Here is a 24,624-nt window from a genome sequence, read left to right as displayed (position 1 = left end):
AGTTTATTATAAATGCTCATATCAAATGAATATAGAACTAATATTGTCAAGATCAGCTAATAGGAAGGAATACTATTATAGCAAATCACAGAATGATAGACTCAGACATAAAACCAGCAGTTTTATCTGCTCCAAAATGCCATTGATCATTATGCCTGTATTTTCTCTGAAGCTGATTATAAAAAGTAATGTCCAGTTATTCTTTTGTTTTTGACACTTTGAAGAAATGGTGATTAATTGATTTGATTTGTTTATAAGTGGATATACTGCAATTTACAAAGATCTCTTTAAGGTCTTACAAAATTATGTTCCAGTTTGTACATTTATATGGAATTGTTCTTTATCAAGCGTAGCTAATGACATAAAAATAATGATGAAATATGGAGTTATTTCTGACACATGAAGCCCACTAAACTATGCTTTCTTGTAATGCATATTTCTTCTCAGTTTAAATGTATATAAATATTGAAGCTATATGGTATGATTTATAAAGATAAATGGGCCAAAGTGTACATTGAGACTGGCACCCATCTATGGTACCACTGAAACCCTGACCCAGAAAAGTGGCCTGCTTGGACAACCAGCCTTCTTTGTTTCTGCATTGAACCAATAATGCTCACATATGTGACACAGGCTAGTCCTATAAAAGTAATGACATCATAGAAATGGCATTATAATTTTTAAATTGATACTCTACAGGTAGGTACTAATATAATTAGTTTTAATAAAATATGCTGTAACCATGGTATACAACACAAATACGTTTCTTTGGTGATTGAAATTAAGGCCATATTTACACTGACTTAATATAAGACTGAGTTTTATCCTGCTTCATAACTTGTATGGAGAACTCACCAAGAAAGAATTCAATACTGTGAAATATGCAACAAAAAGATCGGCCTTTACATAGGCTGTGGTTCCTAAGCTCTGAGATTTAAGCACCAGTAGATTTGTATTTAAAAAAAAGTTGGGGCCTTAGTTGCTGGCTTTAATTTTGCCAGCTAAGGACATAAAATAAAAACAAACAAATAATAATAATAATAATAATAATAATAATAATAAAACCATCTGCTATCAGCATCATTATGTAAAAGAAAACATATTTTAGCCCCTAAAATTAGGAAGAATATAATTTCAGAATAAAGGTTGCCATTTTAATTGAATAAATATAGCTTTTTGAAAGACAAAGAATATGTTTTAGAAATTTATTGGCCGGGCATAGTGGCTTACACCTGTAATCCCAGCACTTTGGGAGGCTGAGGCGGCGGGTGGGATCACCAGTTTAGGAGATTGAGACCATCTTGGCTAACATGGCGAAACTCTGTCTCTACTGAAAGTACAAAAAATTAGCCTGGCGTGGTGGCGGGCACCTGTAGTCCCAGCTACTCAGGAGGCTGAGGCAGGAGAATGGCATGAACCTGGGAGGTGGAGCTTGCAGTGAGCCGAGATCACACCACTGCACTCCAGCCTAGGTGACAGAGTGAGACTCCGTCTCAAAAAATTAAAAAAAGAAAGAAATTTATTGATGACTGTCTGGTTTTGTTTTTGTGTGAATGTGTCTTTATTTCATGTCCATTCTTAAAGGATATTTTTGCTTAGTGTAGAATTCAAGGTTGGTACTTTCTTTCTTCTAGCTTCCATTGCTGATGTGAAATCTGCTGTAACTCCGCCATTACTTTGTTGGTGATCTAACTTTTGGTCTTCTCTTGGTCTTCAGGATTCTGCGGCTCCACTATAATTTAAGTATGTTTTTCCTTTTATTTATCTTAGTATGCAAAAGTTTTTTTTTCTTTTTTTTTTTTTTGTGTGTGTGTGTGTGTGTGTGTTTTAGATGGAGTCTCACTCTGTCATCCAGGTTGGAGTGCAGTGGTGCAATTTGGGCTCACTGCAACTTCTGCCTCCTGGGTTCAAGAGATTCTCCTGCCTCAGCCTCCCAAGTAGCTGGGATTACAGGTGCACACCACCATGCCCGGCTAATTTTCGTATTTTTAGCAGAGACAGCGTTTCACCATGTTGGCCAGGCTGGTCTTGAACTCCTGACCTCATGATCTGCCCACCTCAGCGGATAATCCCACAGTGCTGGGATTATAGGCGTGAGCCACTGTACCCAGCCAAAAGTTTCATTTTCTATGCTTGTAGATTAATATCCTTCATCAGTTTCAGAAAGTTCTTAGGCACAATTTCTTCAAATATTATCTCTCATTCTTTGTATTATCTCTTCTGGAGTTCTGACTAGATACCTGTTACACCTTCTCATTTTATCTTTCATGGCTCCATACTCTCGTTCATATTTTCTTTATATATACTTATGGCCATCCATGCAAGGGTAACTCGGTCGTATACCTCTGAAGCCTAAATCCTGCTATAGAAATTCAGATTTCCTATTTCTGACTCTATAGAACGTATGTCCCTGAAGGACCCATTGACTCCTCAAGTCAACATTTCCCCCACAGTCCAACCTCTTGCTGCATCACCTTTTATATTTTTTATCAAAATAAAATTCATATAACAAAATTAACCATTTTAAAGTTTTACAATTCAGTGGTATTTAGCACATTTGCAATGTTTATACAACCACCACCTCCTTCTAGTTCCAAGATATTTTCACCACTCCAAAAGGAAAGCCCATATCCACTAAATATTCAATCTCTACTTCTCACTCCCTCCTGGCCCGCTAGTCTGCTTTCTATCTCTATGGATTCACTAATTCTAGATATTTCATATAAATGGAATCACACAATACGTGACCTTTTATGTATAACTTCTTTCACTTAGTTTAATGTTTTTGAGGTTCATCCATAGTGTAGCATGAATCAGTTCATCATCCCTTTTTATGGCTGAATAATATTCTGTTGGCTATACATACTACATTTTGTTGATTTATTCATTAGTTGAACATTTGGGTTGTTTCATTTGGCTATTGTTGATAGTGCTGCTACGAACATTCACGTACAAGTATTTGTTTGAGTACTTCTTTGCAACTCTTTTGGGTCTATATCTAGAGGTACGATGCTGGATCACATGGTAACTTTTAATTTTTTGAGGAACTACCATGTTTTTTCCACAGTGGCTGCACCATTTTACATTTCCACCAGCAATGCACAAGGGTTCCAGTTTCTCCACATCTTTGCTAACACTCATTTCATTTTTTAAAGGCCAACTTAGTGGATGTAAAATGGCACCTGGGTTTTGGTTTTAATTTGCACTTCCCTAATGGCCAGTGATGTTAGCATCTTTTCATGTGCTTATTGGTCATTTGTGTATCTTCTTTGGATTAATGTCTATTCAAATCCTTTGCCCATTTTAAAATTCTGCTGTCCCGTTTGTTCTATCACTTTATTTCTCTGTGCTGCACTTTGGGAAATTTCTTCAACTCTGTCATAATTGTCTAGTCTTCAGTTTAATTCACCCAGTAACTGTTTTAACAACTATATTTTGTCTACAGCCATACCACCCTGAATGCACCCAAATTCATCTGATCTAGGAAGCTAAGCAGGGTCAGGCCAGGTTAGTACTTGGATGGGAGACAACTATATTTTTTATTTCTTAAAGTTCTAATTGGTTCTTTTTAAATCCACTTTGTCATTTTTTAGTCTCTTACTGATTCTTCATTTTTGTGATTCCATCTTCCATACATGGTTATTCTATATTCTATAGGTGAAGTTTCAATGTCTGAAGCCCTGGAGGTCTTAATCTGTTTTTTTGTTGTTTCTGCTCTCATTCCTCATGAACTTTGTGTGTGTGTGTGTGTGTGTGTGTGTGTGTGTTCTGTAATCTTTGATTTTGAGCTCATATTTGGACCTTTGGTGTATAGAAAACTTCAAAGTCTAAATCGAAGAGTCTTTACTCCAGAGTGGATTTGTAAGCGATTCTACAAAGATTCAGGGGAACTAATGACCTGAGATCACTTCTATCCCCATTCAAAGGTTGCCAGCTTAATCCTGGAGCCTTGAATTTGCTTTCTATATCCCCAGCTCTCCTCCCAGACTTTATCTCTCAGACACACACACACACACACACACACCCTTTAACCCTGGAAATGCTGATAATGACCTTTGTGTGTATGCATGCCTGGCTTATTGTTCTCCACTCCGGTTTCGGCTTACTTTTATTTTTGCTACTACTCCCCACCCCCATTGGAGATTTTCCTTACATACTTAAGTCCAGCAAAGGTCTAATTCTTCCACAGTAGAAGGATCCCTCAGGAAGTTCTCAGTTCACTATACTTCCCAAAGTAGAATGATACTTATGTTTCTGTATCTTTGGCTCGCACATTAGGTAACACTGTAGAGTACCATATAGGGTGTATGTGTTAGATTTTATTACTGTTCAAAAAATATTCACTCTCCCCTCTTTCCCCATAGGACAAGTCTCTTCCCTTTTTCATTGATGTTAGTCTTGGCTATATGACTTGCTTTTGCCAATGGGATATAGGCAGAAGTGACAGACATTTTAAATGTCCAAGCAAACATTTTTAAAAATATTGGAATTTCTGCCAGTACTTTTGAACTCCTACCCATTGCCATAAGAGAGGGTGTCCATTAACACCCCACTGTCAACATTAGACTGATTAACGAGACAGAAAGTTAACAAGGATATCCAGGAGTTGAACTCAGCTCTGTACCAAGAAGACCAAATAGACATCTACAGAACTCTCCACCCAAAACCAACAGAATACTCATTGTTCTCAGCACCACATCACTCTTATTCCAAAATTGACCAAACAATTGCAAATAAAGCACTCCTCAGCAAATGTAAAAGAACAGAAATTGTAACGAACTGTCTCTCAGACCACAGTGCAATCAAACTAGAATTCAGGATTAAGAAACTAACTCAAAACTGCTCAACTACATGGAAACTGAACAACTTGCTCCTGAATGACTACTGGGTACGTAACGAAATGAAGGCAGAAATAAAGATGTTCTTTGAAACCAGTGAAAACAAAGACACAACATCCCAGAATCTCTGGGACACATTTAAAGCAGTGTGTAGAGGGAAATTTATAGCACTAAATGCCCATAAGAGAAAGCAGGAAAGATCTAAAATTGACACCCTAACATCACAATTAAAAGAACTAGAGAAGGAAGAGCAAACACATTCAAAAGCTAGCAGAAGGCAAGAAATAACTAAGATCAGAGCAGAACTGAAGGAGATAGAGACACAAAAAAACTTCAAAACATCAATGAAACCAGGAGCTGGGTTTTTGAAAAGATGAACAAAATTGATAGACCACTAGCAAGACTAAGAAAGAAGAAAAGAGAGAAGAATCAAATAGATGCAATAAAAAATAATAAAGGGATATAACCACCGATCCCACAGAGATACAAACTACCATCAGAGAATACTATAAACACCTCTACGCAAATAAACTAGAAAATCTAGAAGAAATGGATAAATTCCTGGACACATACACCCTCCCAAGACTATACCAGGAAGAAGTTGAATCCCTGAATAGACCAATAATAGGTTCTGAAATTGAGGCAATAATTAATAGCCTACTAACCAAAAAAAGTCCAGGACCAGACGAATTCACAGCCGAATTCTACCGGAAGTATAAGGAGCAGGTGGTACCATTCCTTCAGAAACTATTCCAATCAATAGAAAAAGAGGGAATCCTCCCTAATTCATTTTATGACGCCAACATCATCCTAATACCAAAGCCTGGTAGAGACACAACAAAAAAAGAGAATTTGAGACCAATATCCTTGATGCGCATCGATGCAAAAATCCTCAATAAAGTACCAGCAAACCAAATCCAGCAGCACATCAAAAAGCTTATCCACCATGATCAAGTTGGCTTCATCCCTGGGATGCAAGGCTGGTTCAACATACACAAATCAATAAATGTAATCCATCACCTAATCAGAACCAAAGACAAAAACCACATGATTATCTCAATAGATACAGAAAAGGCCTTCAACAAAATTCAACAGTGCTTCATGCTAAAAACTCTCAATAAACTGGGTATTGATGGGACGTATCTCATAATAATATGAGCTGTTTATGACAAACCCACAGCCAATATCATACTGAATGGGCAAAAACTGGAATCATTCCCTTTGAAAACTGGCACAAGACAGGGATGCCCTCTCTCACCACTCCTATTCAACATACTGTTGGAAGTTCTGGCCAGGGAATCAGGCAAGAGAAAGAAATAAAGGGTATTCAGTTAGGAAAAGAGGAAGTCAAATTGTCCCTGTTTGCAGATGACATGATCGTATATTTAGAAAATCCCATCGTCTCAGCCCAAAATCTCCTTAAGCTGATAAGCAACTTCAGCAAAGTCTCAGGATACAAAATCAATGTGGAAAAATCACAAGCATTCCTATACACCAATAACAGACAGAGAGCCAAATCATGAGTGAACTCCCATTCACGATTTCTGCAAAGAGGATAAAATACCTAGAAATCCAACTTACAAGGTATGTAAAGGACCTCTTCAAGGAGAACTACAAACCACTGCTCAAAGAAATAAAAGAGGACACAAACAAATGGAAGAACATTCCATGCTCACGGATACAAAGAAACAATATTGTGAAAATGGCCATACTGTAATTTATAGATTCAATGCCATCCCCATCAAGTCAAGCTACCAATGACTTTCTTCACAGAATTGGAAAAAAAACCTTTAAGTTCATATGGAACCAAAAAAGAGCCCACATTGCCAAGACAATCCTAAGCCAAAAGAATAAAGTTGGAGGTATCATGCTACCTGACTTCAAACTATACTACAAGGCTACAGTAACCAAAACAGCATGGCACTGGTACCAAACCAGAGATAAAGACCAATGGAACAGAAAAGAGCTCTTGGAAATGATACCACACATCTACAACCATCTGATCTTTGACAAACCTGACAAAAACAAGAAATGGGGAAAGGATTCCCTGTTTAATAAATGGTGCTGGGAAAACTGGCTAGCCATATGTAGAAAGCTGAAACTGGATCCCTTCCTTACACCTTATACAAAAATTAATTCAAGATGGATTAAAGACTTAAATGTTAGACCTAAAACCATAAAAACCCTAGAAGAAAACCTAGGCAATACCATTCAGGCCATAGGCATGGGCAAGGACTTCATGACTAAAACACCAAAAGCAATGGCAACAAAAGCCAAAATTGAAAAATGGGATCTAATTAAACTAAAGAGCTTCTGCACATCAAAAGGAACTACCATCAGAGTGAACAGTCAACCTATAGAATGGGAGAAAATTTTTACAATCTACACATCTGACAAAGGGCTAATATCCAGAATCTACAAAGAACTTAAACAAATTTACAAGAAAAAATCAAACAACCCCATCAAAAAGTGGGCAAAAGATATGAACAGACACTTCTCAAAAGAAAGCATTTATGCAGCCAACAGACACATGAAAAAATACTCATCATCACTGGCCATGAGAGAAATGCAAATCAAAACCACAATGAGATACCATCTCACACCAGTTAGAATGGCGATCATTAAAAAGTCAGGAAACAACAGGTGCTGGAGAGGATGTGGAGAAATAGGAATGCTTTTACACTGTTGGTGAGACTGTAAACCAGTTCTACCATTGTGGAAGACAGTGTGGCGATTCCTCAAAGAACTAGAACAAGAAATACCATTTGACCCAGCCTTCCCATTACTGGGCATACACCCAAAGGATTATAAATCATGCTGCTATTAAGACACATGCACATGCATGTTTATTGTGGCACTATTCACAATAGCAAAGACTTGGAACCAACCCAAATGTCCATCAATGATAGACTGGATTAAGAAAATGTGGCACATATACACCATGGAATACTATACAGTCATAAAAAAGGATGAGTTCATGTCCTTTGTAGGGACATGGATAAAGCTAGAAACCATCATTCTGAGCAAACTATCACAAGGACAGAAAATCAAACACCACGTGTTCTCACTCATGGGTGAGAATTGAACAATGAGAACATTTGGACACAGCGTGGGGAACATCACACACCAGGGTCTGTCATGGGGTGGGGGCAGAGGGGAGGAATAGCATTAGGAGATATACCTAATGTAAATGACGACTTAACTGGTGCAGCACACCAACATGGCACATGTATACATATGTAAGAAACCTGCATGTTGTGCACATGTACCCTAGAACTTAAAGTATAAAAATAATTTTTAAAAAAGAGTGCATCCAGGGTAACGATTGATCCTCCATTGCAGGTCCCAGAATGAAAGACAAAGACCTATAACCTAGAGCAGGGCCATTGCAGCTGACTCACAGATATGGGGCAAGAAAAACAAATATTTGCTTTTGTGAACCACTGAAATTGGGGGTAATTTGTTAAGCTACATAATAACAGAGAAGATGAATAATACTGTAATATAAAATTTGTGGGAAGTCACTGATTTGGACTCCCGCACTAAGTCTAACAGACCAAATCAATATGATCTTCTTCTGTTTCCTGAGACTTGGTACCCTAGACACAAAGAGGAAAGATAAAGTGAAAGACATCCCCATTTCAGAGGACGAAATGTGTGAGTCATCAGCGTTAGCTGCAGGAGAAAATCCTGTATGAGGAACATATAGCCCAATAGACCAGAGGAATAGTAGTATCAAATATTCCATTTAAATCTTCCTTTTCTCTCCTTCGGAAATATTGGCAAGAATTTTGAGTTAGTTGTGTTTCTTTAGGAAAGAAATGCATTGCTTTGGGTCCATCCTTTGAGACAAAGCATCCCTAGCAGAATTGCTGCATATGGTGAAACAGTGATGAGATAGTCAGAGGGAAGGATGTTGAAGCCCCATGCAAGCAGCATCAAGTCCACCAAAATGCATTTGTAGAACTTGACAGCATTTTTGGGAATTCCCAGGAATACAATATTAAAGAAACTGATGAAAGATAAGGACTTTCTGCTGAAGATGGGATTTCGGACATTATTACCAGTATTAAAGGGGAGGATGGTCCTTGAAGGATGAAGACAGAGAACAAAGAGGTGCTTATTTACTTCTCTCTTAACTTTTTAAAAGTTTAATATTCACACACAGAAAGGACATATATAATAAGTATACGGCGGGCAGGGCGCGGTGGTTCACGCCTGTAATCCCAGCACTTTGGGAGGCCGAGGCGGATGGATCACGAGGTCAGGAGATTGAGACCATCCTGGCTAAATACGGTGAAACCCCGTCTTTACTAAAAATGCAAAAAATTAGCCGGGCATGGTGGTGGGCGCCTGTAGTCCCAGCTACTCAGGAGGCTGAGGCAGGAGAATGGCATGAACCCGGGAGGCGGAGCTTGCAGTGAGCCGAGACCGCACCACTGCACTTCAGCCTGGGCGACAACAGCGAGATTCCGTCTCTAATAATAATAATAATAATAATAATAATAATAATAAGTATATGGCTTGATGCATTTTTCACAAAGTGAGCACACCTATGAAACCAACATCTAGATCAAGCTTGTCCAACCCGTAGCCCAAGGGCTGGCTGGCTTTGAATGCAGCCCAATACAAATTCATAAACTTTCTTAAAACAGTCTGAGATTTTTTTGTTGATTTTTTTTTTTTTTTTTTTTTTTTTTTTTGGTTCATCAGCTATTGTTAGTGTATTTTATGTGTAGCCCAAGATAATTCTTCTTCTTTCAATGTGGCCCAGGGAAGCCAAAAAGACTGGACACCCTCACCTGAAACAGAACATTCCCAGCACCTCCAGAAGCCCCCATACTGTGCCTCCTCTCAGTCACTACCCACCCGAGAGTAACCACTATCAGACCTCTAACAGCATAGATTCATCTTGCTGGGGTTTATACTTTATATAAATGGAATTATACAGTATATATTTTCTTGTGTCTAGCTGAAATTCAAGACTGTAATTATGAGATTCTCCTGTATAATTCCATGTAGTTGTCATTTATGGCATTCTCATTGCTAAATTCCTTATGTGAATATAGTACAATTTATTTACCCAGTTTACTGTAGGTGGGCATTTAGGTAGATTCCAGTTTGGGGCTTCTGAACTGCTTTTACTCACAACACTACTGACAACAAATGTGTTGGCTCTTGTCATACCACCAATCAGTTCTCCAATTCTCCAGCACCAACTGGGTGTCCTACAATTCAATTCTGACACTACTTAGAGTGTTAGTGTCGGATTCTGCAGGTTTAAGCACTCAGTCCCAGAAGACTGTCCTTACTTCAGATGCCAGTCACAAGTATTATGTGCCCAGGCTACCCATGCTTCTGTCTGACTTGGCTACAAAGTTGAGGGTTCCCAGAACACCCAATCCTTTTCAGGTTCAATAATTTGCCAGAACTCACAGTACTCAGGAAATCACCTTACTTACTACTATCAGCTTATTATAAAGGATACAACTCAAGAACAGCCAAATGGAAGAGATGCATAGGGCAAGGTATGAAAGAAGCAGGTACATGGAGATTCCATGCCCTCTCCAGACACACCACCCTATCAGCACTTCAGTGTGTTCACCAACCTGGAAGCTCTCCAAATCCTGTTGTTTAGGGGGTTCTATAGAGGCTTCATTACATAGATATGATTAAGTCATTGGCCATTGGTGATGGACCTTAATCTCCAGCTCCTCTTCCCTCCCCAGAAGTCTGGGGGTGCAGCTGAAAGTTCCAATTCCCTAATCCTATGGCTGGTTGCTCTGGCAACCAGCCCTCATCATGAAGCTATCTAGGGCTCCTACCAAAAATCACTTTATTTCAATCATAAACTTAGTTATGGTTGAAAGGGGCGTGTTATGAATAACAGAAGATAATCCTACCACCTCTATCACACAGAAAAATTCAAAGTTTTTAGAAGCTCTGTGTCAGGAACTAAGGACAAAGACTAAATACATATTTCTTGCTGTAGCATAAGACTACTATGAATATTGTCTTTTGGGTGTTTTTTTGTTTGTTTCTTTTTGAGACAGAGTCTCGCTCGTCGCCCAGGCTGGAGTGCAGTGGTGCGGTCTCGGCTCACTGCAAGCTCCGCCTCCCGGGTTCACGCCATTCTCCTGCCTCAGTCTCCTGAGTAGCTGGGACTACAGGTGCCCATGACCACGCCCGGCTAATTTTTTCTATTTTCAGTAGAGACCGGTTTTCACCACGTTAGCCAGGATGGTCTGGATCTCCTGACCTCGTGATCCATCCGCCTCGGCCTCCCAAAGTGCTGGGATTACAGGGGTGAACCAGCGCACCCAGCCACAGAGTCTTGCTCTGTCACCCAGGCTGGAGTGCAGTGGCAGTAGCGTGGTTTGGTTCACTGCAGCCTCAACCTCCAGGCCTCAAGCGATCCTCCCACCTCAGCCTCCTGAGTTGCTGGAACTACAGGCACGTGCCTCACACCTGGCTAACTTTTTGTTGCTTGTAGAAATGGGGTTTCGCCATATTGCCCAGGCTGGTCTCCAACTCCTGGGCTCAAGCAATCCACATGCTTTGGCCTCCCAAAGTGCTGGGATTCGACCACACTCGGTCGAATATTGTTTTTATAAACATTCTAGTTTGTGTATATTGTTGAACAGATGTATACTTTTCAGTTGTATATATACCTAGGAGTGGAATTGCTGGATTTGCTTAGGTTTTAAAATATCACCTACTTCCAAAATAAATTTGTGACTGATTAAAACAAAAATAAGTCATACATATAATTAAATTCAAAAGTATTTGAAAAATTAAAGGTCCTAAAGAAGGAAGTGTATTTTTATATGTGCTAAAAAGAAACTATCGTCCCCAAATACAGTTCATCTTGCTTATCTTCTTTTTGTCAAAGAGCTAAAACAAACTCTATCTCTAAATGATGGATTAAAATATATTTCTGAATTGTCACCTTACTCTATGTGCAACTTTTACTTCTAATTACTAAAGAGCTGGGGAGCAATCTACTATATGGTGTGTTTTATGGCTTAGTATATGATCTATCTTTAATGTTCCATGTGAGTTTGAGAAGAAAGTATATCCTGCTGTTGTTGAATGAAGTAGTCTATAGATGTCCATTATATTCAGGTGATTAGCAATGTTGTTAAGTTCAACTGTGTCCTTGTTGATTTTCTGTCTGCTGGATCTGTCCATTCCTATAGATGGGTATTGGAGTCTCCATCTACGTTAATGGGTTCCTCTATTTCTCCTTGAAACTCTATAAGTTTTTGCCTTGTATATTTTGATGCTCAGTTGGTAGGTGCATATAAGTTAAGGATTGTTATGCATTCTTGTAGAATTGACGCCTTTATTATTTTGTAATGCTCCTCTTTATCCCTGACAACATGCCTTGCTCTGAGGTCTCTGTCTAAAATTAGTATAGCTACTCTCACTTTATTTTTTATTTTTTTATTTTTATTTTTTATTTTTCCTCTGTCCATAGCACCTCCATAGTCCCATTTTTCTTTTGATTAATGTTAGCATAATATATCTTTCTCCATCCACTTATTTTTAATCTATCTGCCTTCATATTTAAGGTGCATTTCCTGAAGATAATACATAGTTGGTTCTTGTTTTATTATACACTTTTTTAACTGGTGCATTTAGACCACTGATGTTCAGAGATTGCTGATACAGTTGGATTCATATCTACTAAATTTGTTGCTGTTTCAATTGTTTTCTGTGATGGCTAATTTTAGGTGTCAAGTTGACTGATCTAAGGGATACCCAGATAATTGGCAAATCATTATTTCTGTGTATGTCTCTGAGGATGTTTCCAGAAGAGAAGGGCATTTAAATCAGTGAATTAAGGAAGATCTGCCCTCACCAATGCTGGCTGGTGCCATCCAATTCGTTGAGGGCCCATGTAGAATAAAAAGGCACAGGAAAAGAGAATTTGCTCTCTCTTCTGGAACAGGACACCCATCTTCTCCTGTACTTGAACATTAGAACTCTAGGTTCTCTAGCCTTTGGACTCCAGGGCTTCCACCAGTGGAACACCAGCTTCTCAGGCCTTTGGACTCAGATTGAATTACTTTACCAGTTTATCTGATCTTCCAGTTTGCAAATGATGTATCATAGGACTTCTCAGCCTCTATAATCACATGAGCTAATTTTCATAATCAATCTTAGCTAGCTAGCTAGCTATTTGTCTATCTATGTATCTATACATCCTATTTGTTCTGTTTCTCTGGAGAATCCTGACTAGTGTCCTTGTTCTTTGCTTCTATTTTTGTCTTCCACTTTTTTCTACCTTTTCTTTTAATTGAGCATTTTATGTAATTCCATTTTTTCCTCCTTTCTTGATGTATCAGTTGTACTTGTTTTACTTTGTTCTTGGTTGCCCTAGAGTTTGCAGTATGCATTTATAACTAATCCAATTCCACTTTCAAATAATACTATACCACTTCGTGGATAGTGTGAGTGCCTCATAATAACTAAATAATCCTAGCCAGGCACAGTGACACACACCTGTAATCCTAGCGTTTAGGTAGACCAAGGTGGGAGGATCACTTGAGGCCAGCAGCTCAACACCAGCCTGAGCAACATGACAAGACCCTGTCTCTGCAAGAAAAAATTTAAAAATTAGCTGGGCAAGGTGGCATACACCTGTAGTCCCAGCTACTTGGGAGGCTGGGGCAGAAGGATCACTTGAGCCCAGGAAATTGAGGCTGTAGTGAGCTATGACTGAGCCACTGCACTCCAGCCCAGGTGACAGAGGGATAACCTGTCTGAAAAAAAGAAAAAACCTGATTCTATCCTTCCATCCCTTTCATCATTGCTGTAGTTCATTTCACTTACACATAAGCATATATGTGTGTGTGTATACATATAGACATATATAGGTATACACAGTTGAATACATTATTGCTATTATTATTTTGAACTATTATCTGTTGATAAGAATGAGAAAAACAAGTTTTACTTTACCTTCACTTATTCCTTCTTCAATGTACTTCTTTTCTCAATGTAGATCTGAATTTCTGACCTATATCATTTTCCTTCTCTCTGAAGAACTCCTGTTAATATTTCTTGTAAGGCAGGTCTACTGGCAACAAATTCCCTCAATTTCTGTTTATCTGAGAAAGTTCTTCTCTTTCACTTTGGAAGGATAATTTCTCAAGGCACAGAATTCTAGGTTGGTGTCCTTTTTTTCTCTCAGTATTTTAATTAATTAACTACATACTCTTCTTGCTTGCATGGTTTCCAAGGAGAAATCAAATGTAATTTTATCTATGCTACTCTGGAGGAAAGATATTTTTTTTCCTTCTGGCTTCTTTTGGGATTTTTTTCTTTATCTTTGATTTTCCGTAGTTTGAAAACAATTCACTTTGGTGTAGTTTTGTGGCATTTATCCTCTTTGGTGTTCTCTGAGCTTTCTGGATCTGTTTTATGTGGATGTTTTATGTAAATGTAATCAAATATAATATACACCTTATATGGTAGCATACTAGAGTACTTCAACTTGCATAGAGTAATCAGGGAGAAGAAAAATCATGAATTGTTACTCCATAGTCAAAGCATGTTAGAAGATAAAGGTATACACACAGCACGTGCGTACTCACACCTACATCTTTAACTATCTCAACCCCTTGAAAAAATTACAATGTTATTAGTTACCAGGACCCTGAATCATGGACTTATGGGTATGGAGGCATCCTAGTTACAACAAATTCTCCAGTACTTTCATAAAGTCATTGACAAACAAAAACAAAAAAGAAAGAAACCTTGAACCAAATATAAGTAAATTTACCATTAAACATTTGCAAAATATGGGGGGAAAGGATTAACTATGAAAGTATCTATATTGAAAACTTTGATCCATACAGCAGATCTGGGTGGTGGTTGATTGGAAGGACATAGTGCTGGAATAAATTGTCTTAGTCCATTTTGTGCTGCTAAAACAGAATACCTGAAACTTGGTAATTTAAAAACAATAGAAATTTATTTTCTCACAGTTCTGGAGACTGGGAATTCCAAAATCAAGACATCAGAATTTTGTGTCTGATGAGGGCCTTCTTGTTGCATCTTCATATGGCAGAAGGTAGATGGGTAAGAGAGCAAGTTAGCTGAATGCTGCATGAAGCCTATTTTACAAGGGCCTTAATCCCATTGAGGAAGAAAAAGCCCTCATGGCCTAATGATCCCTTAAAGGCCCAAACACTTAATACTATCACATTAGCAACATCTGAATTTTGGAAGGGACACATTCAAACCATAGCAGTGTAACTCCTTGGAGGGTGTTCTGACAGGAAGCAAAGGAAAGGAAGCTGTTCTTGTCCAAGGTGACAAGAGAGTCAGATGACTCATCTACACTGCTCAATACCATGCAGATGCAAGCTGGAGGCCAAATGGTAAAGAACTGACACCAGTAGCCAAGAACAACCACATCACAACTGCAGGTCCGGGGTAAGAATGAAGCACTTTCCTTCCTCAAGAGAATCTAAATAATCCATGATGACTATGCAACTAAAGTAAAGGTGTTCAAAGGAAGCATGAACATAACTCTTGATAACTGGGCACAGGGGAGGGTCTTTTCAGGCATGACATGAACATCAGAAGTCCCCCACTAAAATTTCTGGTTGTAAATTTCTCTTTGTAACTTTGTCAGTTTTTGCTTTATTTCAAGGCCATGTTGTTAGGACCATACAATTCCTGAATTTTATTTCCTTGTTGTAGAATATAACTTTTATCATCATCCCTATTTATGTTTTTCACTTTAATTTTTTTGACATTATTGCCACATGAGCTTTCTTTTGATCAATATTTGCATGGTAAGTCTTTTTCCTTTTTCATCTTGATTTATGTATTAGAATTACTAAAATATTTGAACTGATATCTATCGCCTTCTATTTTATATTTACCATCCTCTTATGTTTACCTTTGCTTTTCTTCTTTTCTGCCTTTTGTTGTATTTGTAACATTTTACCTATTCCCTCCTTTGATCCTCTGCTCATTTGAAAGCTTTATTTATTTATTTATTTATTTATTTATTTATTTATTTATTTATTTATGTTGAGACAGAGTCTTGCTGTGTCGCCCAGGCTGGAGTGCAGTGGCATGATCTTGGCTCACTGAGGCCTCCACCTCCCAGGTTCAAAGGATCTTTGTGCCTCAGCCTCCCAAGTAGCTGAGAATACAGGTGTGCACCACCATGACCGGCTAATTTCTGTATTTTTTTAGTAGAGACAGGGTTTCACTGTGTTGGCCAGGCTGGTCTTGAACTCCTGACCTCAAGTGATCCACCTGTCTTGGCCTCCCAAAGTGCTGGGATTACAGATGTGAGCCACCACACCTGGCCAAAAGCTTTACTCTTTTAATGGTAGCCTTTCAAATATTACCATGCACAATTTCTGTCTGGTTTTTTTCAACAGTTATTCAATATGTCTCATTTCCTACAGACCACAATGACTTTAGCATATTTTATCCATTGAATACTACTTAACACTCCCTTCCTCATATTGTTATTGTTTAGAATTTGAGTTTTACCTTTCTTATACCCCAAAAGAGGTTTCTCTTTAGTTTTACAGTCAATAACTAATTTTACCAATATACTTTACCAATTGACAGAGTCACTTTTGTTTCTGATAGCCCATGATATCTTTTTTTTTTTTTTTTTTTTTTTTTTTAGACGGAGTATCACTCTGTTGCCCAGGCTGGAGTGTAGTGGCACAGTCTCAGCACACTGCAACCTCCGCCTCCTGGGTTCAAGTGATTATTCTGCCACAGCCTCCCGAGTAGCTGGGACTACAGGCGTGTGCCACCACACCTGGCTAATTTTTGTATTATTAGTAGAGACAGGGTTTCACCATATTGGCCAGGCTTGTCTCAAACTCCTGACCTCGTGATTTGTCCGCCTCAGCCTCCCAAAGTGCTGGGATTACAGACATGAGCCACCGCACCCAGCTGGTATCGTTTTTTAAAATTTACTCGTGTATCTTTAAAAAAATGTTTTTTAAGAGAGAATCTGAAAATAATATTTGTATGGCTAAAAATATTTCTATTTCGCCTTCATTCGTGAAAGATAGGTAAACAGTTTTCCCTCAACATCTTGAAGATATTGCTCTGTTGTCCTTGACATTTATTGTAGCAATGAGAACTCCGCTCAGTTGAGCCACAGTTCTGAGTGGGAAGCAGGGGATTCCCTCAACCCTGCCCTCAATACCCTTTAAAAAGTAAGATAAAATTGTATCCAATGAAATGCATAGATCTTAAATACATAATTGGATATGTTTTGATAAATATCTACATCTATGTAACCCCCTCCTAATGAAGATCTAAAATATCTCTATCACTCTGGAGTTAGAACCTCAGTGCACTTTAGGATTGTTGGTTCATCCTTGCTCTTCCATGACCTCATTGTGATGGGTCTAGATGATTTATTTTTATTTATCTTTTCTGGAGTTGAAAGTGCCATTCTGACTTGAGGACATGTGGCTTTACTCAAATTCTGGAAAACTGTAAGCTATCACCCCTCTAAATGTTCCTCTTCCATGACCTCCATTCACTTCTGTATTCCCTATTAGATGACTGTTGGAGTCATTTAGTCTATCATCTATATCTCAACTAATCTTTCCATATAGACATGTTTCACATATGAAATGATTTTAAAGTCGCTTTCTATCTCTGTTCCACATCTGAGTGAAATCCTTTTAGCTTCCAATTCACTGATTTTTCTTCTCTTTAATTTTTTTGATATAAGAAACAACATGGATTAGTCTCAAAATCATTACGTTGAATGAAAAAAGCCAGACATAAAAGAACATACGTTGTATGATTCCATTTATATAAAGCTTAGAAACAGGCAAAGAGTAATCTATGAGGATAAAAGTCAGAATAGTCATTTACTCTGGTGGAAGTATTTATGAACTGGGAAGGAACCTAAGAGAACCTTCTAGGGTAAGTTTCCATTCCATGCCAGACAGAAAATGTACCCTGTCTGGAATGGAATGGTGGTTATACATGGGTGTTTACATATGTGAATGTTCGTAAATATATATAGTTTGCGGAGCTATACACTTAAAATCATGCACTGTATGTTAGACGAAGGAAGAAGGAAGGAAGGGAGGGAGGGAGGGAAGGAAGGAAGAAGGGAGGGAGGGGAGAGGAAAGAAAGAGAAAAGAAAAAAGGAAAGGATGGAGGGAGGAATGGAGGGAGAAAGGGAGGATGAGAGAGCGAGAAAGAAAGAACCAAACCCAAGAATTTGTCATCTCTTAGCTCCTGGGGCTGCTAGGAATGGCAGATCCAATAGGGCATTTCCTAAATAAGCACTGAGGTGAAAAATTGGACTAATTTGAAAACAGGAGACTGATAGGCTATTATAAAGGCACTGGGCCTCATAAATACCTCCAAAGGTAATGGCAGGGCCAAAACAGGGACATCATTTATCAAGTGGCCAGAAAGAAAACAGAATTGGTTAATTCATTTCCTATACCACCGTTTGAAATTCATACTCAGTGTCACTGAATGTAAGCAACACTGACTCTGTACTAATAGTGCTCTCTTATGCTGCACCAAGCCCACATTTGCCAGGGACTGAAATAGGTGCCATGAGATGATTTGCTGCTGCTGCTGCTGCTGCTGCTGCTGCTGCAGAAGCTCAGAAGCAATATGAAAGCATAGTAATAAGGATTAGGTTTGTCTGGGAATGAGGGAAAACCCTAAATGACAGTAGCATTTTGTGATGCTTAATTGTATGTGTCAACTTGACTGGGATAAGGGATGCCCAGATAGCTGGTAAAACATTATTTCTGGGCTGGGTATGTTTGTGAGGGTGTTCCTGGAAAATACTAGCATTTCAATTGGTAGGCTGAGTAAGGAAAATTCCTCTCACCAGTATGGGTGAGCATCATGATATTTGTTGAAGGACTGAATAGAACAAAAGGGTGGAGAAGGGTGAATTTGCTTCTATTTGAGCTGGAACATCCATTTTTCTCCTGCTGTCCAACACTGGCACTCACAGTTCTCCGGTCATCGGATGTGGACCAGGACTTACACCTCTGGACTCGGATTGAATTATCTACCAGCTTTCCTGATTCTCCAGCTTGAAAATGACAAATCATGAGGCTAAATCACTTCTTAGCCTCCATAATCATGAACCAATTTCTATACTCTCTCTTTCTCTCTCTCTCTCTCCCTCTCTTTATATATAGATGTATGTGTATTTGTATATAGTCAGCCCTCAGCATCTGTAGCTTCAAATTCAGTTTCAAAACTTTGCAAAAAAAACTGCATCTCTACCGAACATGTACAGACATTTTTTCCTTGTCATTATGTCCTAAACAATACAGTTAGCAATTATTTACATAGCATTTACATTGTATTAGGTATTATAAGTAATCTAAAGATGATTTAAAGTATATGGGGAAGGGGCCAGACACAGTGGCTCACGTCTGTAATCCCAGCACTCTGGGAGGCCAAGGGGGGCGGATCACCTGAGGTCAGGAGTTCAAGACCAGCCTGGCCAACATAGTGAAACCCCTTCTGTACTAAAAATACAAAAATTAGCTAGATGTGGTGGTGCATGCCTGTAGTCCCAGCTACTTGGGAAGCCAAGGCAAGAAAATCGCTTGAACTCGGGAGATGGAGGTTGCAGTGAGCCGAGATTACACCACTGCACTCCAGTCTGGACAACAGCGTTAAAAAAAAAAAAAAAAAAAAGTTAGGTAGGAAGAGGTAAACAAGATATACATATGTTACATGCAAATGCTATGCAATTTTATATCAGGGACTTGAGCATCTACATATTTTGTTACCCATGGGAGGTCCAGGAACCAATCTCCTGTGGATACTAAGGGACAAATGTACATATCCTATAACCAGTAGGAAATGTGTGGTGTGTGTGTTTCCTATTGGTCTGTTTCTCTGGAGAACCCTGAATAATATACTTATATAAGATAGAAATTATTTTTCTCTCTTGCAAAATAAATGTGGAGGCATACAATTCAGGACTGGCAAGGCACCTCTGCAAAGTCATCAGAAACCTGGCTCTCTGAAGTTGTCTGTTCTACCATCTCTAGAATGACCCTTTTTCTCATGACCCAAGATAGCAGTTGGAGGCCTAGCCGCCCACATCCACATTCCAAAGTAGCTGGAGAAGTAAGGAATAAAGATGTGCCTCCACTCTTCAAGAAATACCACATAACACTTCTGCTTTAAACTCATTGGCTAAAACCTAGTCACATGGCCTAGTTGCCTAGCTGTGACACTGGAAAATGTGGCCTTTTAGTGGATAATATGTTTGTCCTAAATAAAACTAAGCTTCTATTAATATTATAGGAAGAAGGAAAGAAGAGATTGTGCTAGGCAAAGAGCAGTCTTCCACAGAAGTCAATATACATGAAGAATTTACAATCATTTCCTCCACAATACACATTTTTGTACATGAATAATGAGTTACATATACTTTTAAACACTGTGGCTGTCCATATTGATAAAAGATGGTCATTATTATTAAAGATGTTCATTATTGTCTTGCACTTAAAGTCAGTCTGTATAGTTGAAGTCAGGCAAATAATTGAGGCAATCAACTTATTGACAGTATTGAGAAAATAATCTCTAGGTCTTTATGTTAGTACTCACAAAATCTTAAAAACTAAACAATGCAAAGAATTATTCAATATTTCAATACATTTTTGATAATTTGTATCACAAAGAGCAAGACACCCCACTTACCTCTAATGAATTAAGGGATTAAAGATAAACAGTGTATGAGGAAGGCTTAATTTTCATTATTTTCCTATCATTTGAAAGAAAGTTTACCATCTACTTATATCACCTCTTCAAAACTTTTTGTGGGCAGGGTTGCTCTGACACCCAGGCTGGAGGGCAGTGGCACACTCATAGCTCACTGCAGCCTCGACCTCTTGGGTTCAAGTGATCCTCACATCTTGGCCACCCAAAGTGCTGGGACTACAGATGTGAACCACTGTGCCCAGTCAGTAAAAACACTTTTTTAAAGAAAAAAGTGTGATTAAGATCCAAGGCTATCTTGTTTCTATGCATTTGGGGAAGAAGTGGGATTTGGAGATAGTGAGGTTCAAAATCAGCAAAACTCTGACATCCCTATGCCTTTTGAAGGCTCATGCAGGGAAACATAGCTTTGAAATGATGGTCGTGTTGCTTTGGCCATGTCTGTTATTTTAAATAGAACCCATTTGTTCTCCTAGTGACTTATAATATGGTTTAATAAAAGCCTAAATCAAGAAACTGGTGCTCCCTCCTTCCTCAAGGATGCAATCCTTAGACAAAGAGCAGGCTTAGATTTGGTTGTAGTTTACATTTCAGTCATGGTTATTTATGATTCTTCTGTTATGCCTATTCTAAACTCTCCTATCGTTTAAACAAATTTACTTTCAATTCTCCACTGAGTTCGCCAAAGACAAATAATCCTTCTGCAACTGGCAGGGCTGAAGATTAAACCACCCTGGGCAATTAAGTGTATCCCAAGGTTCAGCTGGTATGCTGTAGTTTACATTCATTACAGCCATTTAGCAAGGTTCGAAAGCTTATACTCCTGCTCTGAAGGAGGATTTGTATCCTTCATTAGCATTCTTGCATTCGGCTAGGATGTTGTGGCATATACCACTGTCAGGCTGAGTCCCAGCATTACAAGATTAGTGCTGCAAATTTCACCCTTCTGCCACTAGTGGAACCCTCTAGGACTTGGCCTCTGTAACCAGCTGTGGCAGCTTTTGAAGAGAAAGCTGGAATGTATACCAATAAGGAAGTATAAACAACTGGGGTTGATTATCATGGTTATATAATTTGAAATTGGGAATTCAGTTTTGAATCAGGACCTAAATGGGTACAAAAGAACTTAATTCAGGATCTCCAATGTGGTGTCCTTTAAAAAGGGGGCTACAAATATGGTAGCAATATGGCATATCAGTTAACTATTGCTGCATAATAAACATCCTCAAAAGAAATCTCAGCAGCATACAACAATAAGAACCTCAACATCTTGCAGATCTTTGGGTAGGCTGAGCAGTTTAGCTGACTTCAGTTGGGCTTACTCATGTGTCTGGACATCAACCAATCCAGCCTGGGCTTGGCTAAGGTGATTGAGCTCTGCTTCACATGACTCTCATCCTCCTGGCACTGGCTGGTTAGCCTGGCCATGTTCTTCTCACGATAATGATGGAGGCAAAAGAAAAAGGCTTTACAAGTGCTCTCCCAGCTCTTTCTTTCTTATCTGCTGATATCCCACTAGCCAAAACAAGTCAGGTGTGCAAAAGTACACCCCTTCTTTGCAAAGCTACACGGCAAAGGACACAGATTCAGAAAGGGATGAAGAATTTAATGCAATCTACTAGATGGGACAAAGAGACTTGAAAATATATACCTGATTAACCCATTTATGCTTGAGGTTGCAATTTTTTGAATTTGAAAAATCAGACCTTGACAATGACCTTGAGCAGTAGAATATAAATAACTCCCACATGCTTAGCATTCCAATAATGGAACACTAGGCATAAATAGGTTCAGAATAAAGAAAGAAAATGAGTTAATGAACAATTAGGTCCTTCATTGAAAAAATTGCTAAGACTACCAGCTATGTTGAAGACCTAAAGAATCCTGGAATAGTACAGCTCAAACTGAATTTAGGGTTCTCTAGATCAGTGGTTCTTAGCCTTTGTGAGGTCTGAATTCTTTAAATATATGCATAAATATACATTTTACAAGCATTCTGTGGACTCTCTGAAAGCCATCTGTGAACCCCTTGGAAATCCATAAACCCATTGTTACAGGTGGAGAAGTGGAGTTACATTATGATTTATGCTCAGAGAGATCTTCCAGCTAGTGGGAAAACTGCATTTAGTTTAATTTGGTGTTATATCAAAGTGAATATAAGCCAGACAATAGTCCACTGCTTAAGAATCTCCTAAAGTATTCCTTCACACAGTGTAAAATCCATACTCCTTACTATGGCCTTCAAGGCCCTCCAAGGCCTGACCCCTGCCCACCTTCACAAACTTGCTTTCCCTCTTGCATCAGCACCTGACCAGACAGGCTTCTGTGCTGTTTCTTGCACTTGCCAAGTTTGGGGCCTACACAATTGCTATTCCCTCTGCCTGGGATGCTCTTTTCCTGCCAATTCACACTGCTCTCTCCCTTGCTTCATTTAGGATTCTGTACAAATAAAGGCTTTCTCTGAACATCACATTTAAAATGCCACCCCTCAATCATCACGCTTGCTTTATTTACAATTTGAGCCATTTGTTTTTTTCTCTATGCCTGTGGTGGATACAACTACCCGAGCATAGGGACTTGATTTACTTGTTCCTTCACATATCCCCAGCATCTAGCACCAGGAATGAAACAGAGAGGGCACTTGAGTAGATATTAAATGAGTAAATTGACATGTTACACTATAAAATATATATCCACAGAGAAACCCAGAGATGAAAATATACCAGAATACATTTCACAACCAAATTGTAAGAAAGAGATTTCATACAGCTCAGTCTTGCAAAGAAAGTGGAACCCTTCTACTAGCTTTCTGAATGGTTTTCATTTAAGAATCTTAATGTTTAATTTCAAATAATAACAACTCATCAAATCAAATGATTAGTCATAGCTAATTAGCCCTGCCAAGGATTTTGTAGGGTTTTTATTATTTAGTAATAGATCCATTGGTGCAGGTGGGAATGTCTGAAATAAAGCTTTGGAGCAAAAACTTGTAATTGACTGATCAATGGGTATGTGTGTTTCTTTACAGGTGGGCACCATAACATTAGGCTTAGTTTCTTGGTGTGTACCTTTCTTCCGTATAACCAGCCTAAGATTTGGAGCATCTTATCAAACACTGAATGGAGATGATGAGTTGGCTATGAGGAGGTTACAAGTTGTCCCTAGCAGTGATTTATGGAGGCTCTGATTTCAGAGGTTAACAAAGATTTGCTTTAGGTTTATGTGCCGTTTTCCAAAGTCATTCTGAACTGACAGATAAATTTGTAGCCCTCTTTGCTGGCGCCTTTTATGGGTAGGTGCAGCTGGATGAAAATCAGTCACAAAAGAGATCCCAGTGTTATCATTAATGGTGACTGTGTAACAGATGTTGTCTACATATTAGAGGAGGCTGCTTAATTTGTCTCTTGCAAACATGAAGCCTCTTAAAACTATTATGTACTAAACATTGTCTGGAAAATTTCATTCTTTTGTAACACAGTCCTCCTTTAGGAAGAACAGCAGTTTGAAATTAAAAGAATAAAAGAAAGACTCAAATGAAGGAATACTATGTGCATTACATTTTTGTTCATCATGATTATGGTGAAGAGACAAAAAAAAAAAGACATTATGGTATTGCCAAGGGAAAATACACGTATTAAAGACAAAAGTCTAAATGAATAGGTACTGAGAAAGTGATGAGAAATTAGGGCGGAGATGGGGTTTTGCCTCCTGTCGTTTATAAGCAAGCATCCCCATTGACTTACTGCCTAGGAAGAACAGAGTGGGTGACAAAGAGTTAGAAATCTTCCCATAATGGTAGAAAAGTGATTTCATTCCACTCACCATCTGGTCAGCTCAGCCTATTTTTCAGGCAGAAGATTAGTCGTTTGTTAGGTACATTAAGCTCCAATTCTTTACAAAGCCCACCACACACACACAGTTGTGATAGTCCAACACCATGTTTCTCTACCTTTTCTTCTAAAAATATGCATGAATTTCATTTTCATTTTGGAGAGACTTTAGGGAGTTTATCATGCATATAACACAAATGGTTTCCACTTTTTTCTCAGTAAATAA

Source organism: Chlorocebus sabaeus, chromosome 2 (genome assembly GCF_047675955.1).
Source record: "Chlorocebus sabaeus isolate Y175 chromosome 2, mChlSab1.0.hap1, whole genome shotgun sequence".
Classification (NCBI taxonomy): Eukaryota; Metazoa; Chordata; class Mammalia; order Primates; family Cercopithecidae; genus Chlorocebus; species Chlorocebus sabaeus.
This window is presented reverse-complemented; position numbering follows the sequence as displayed.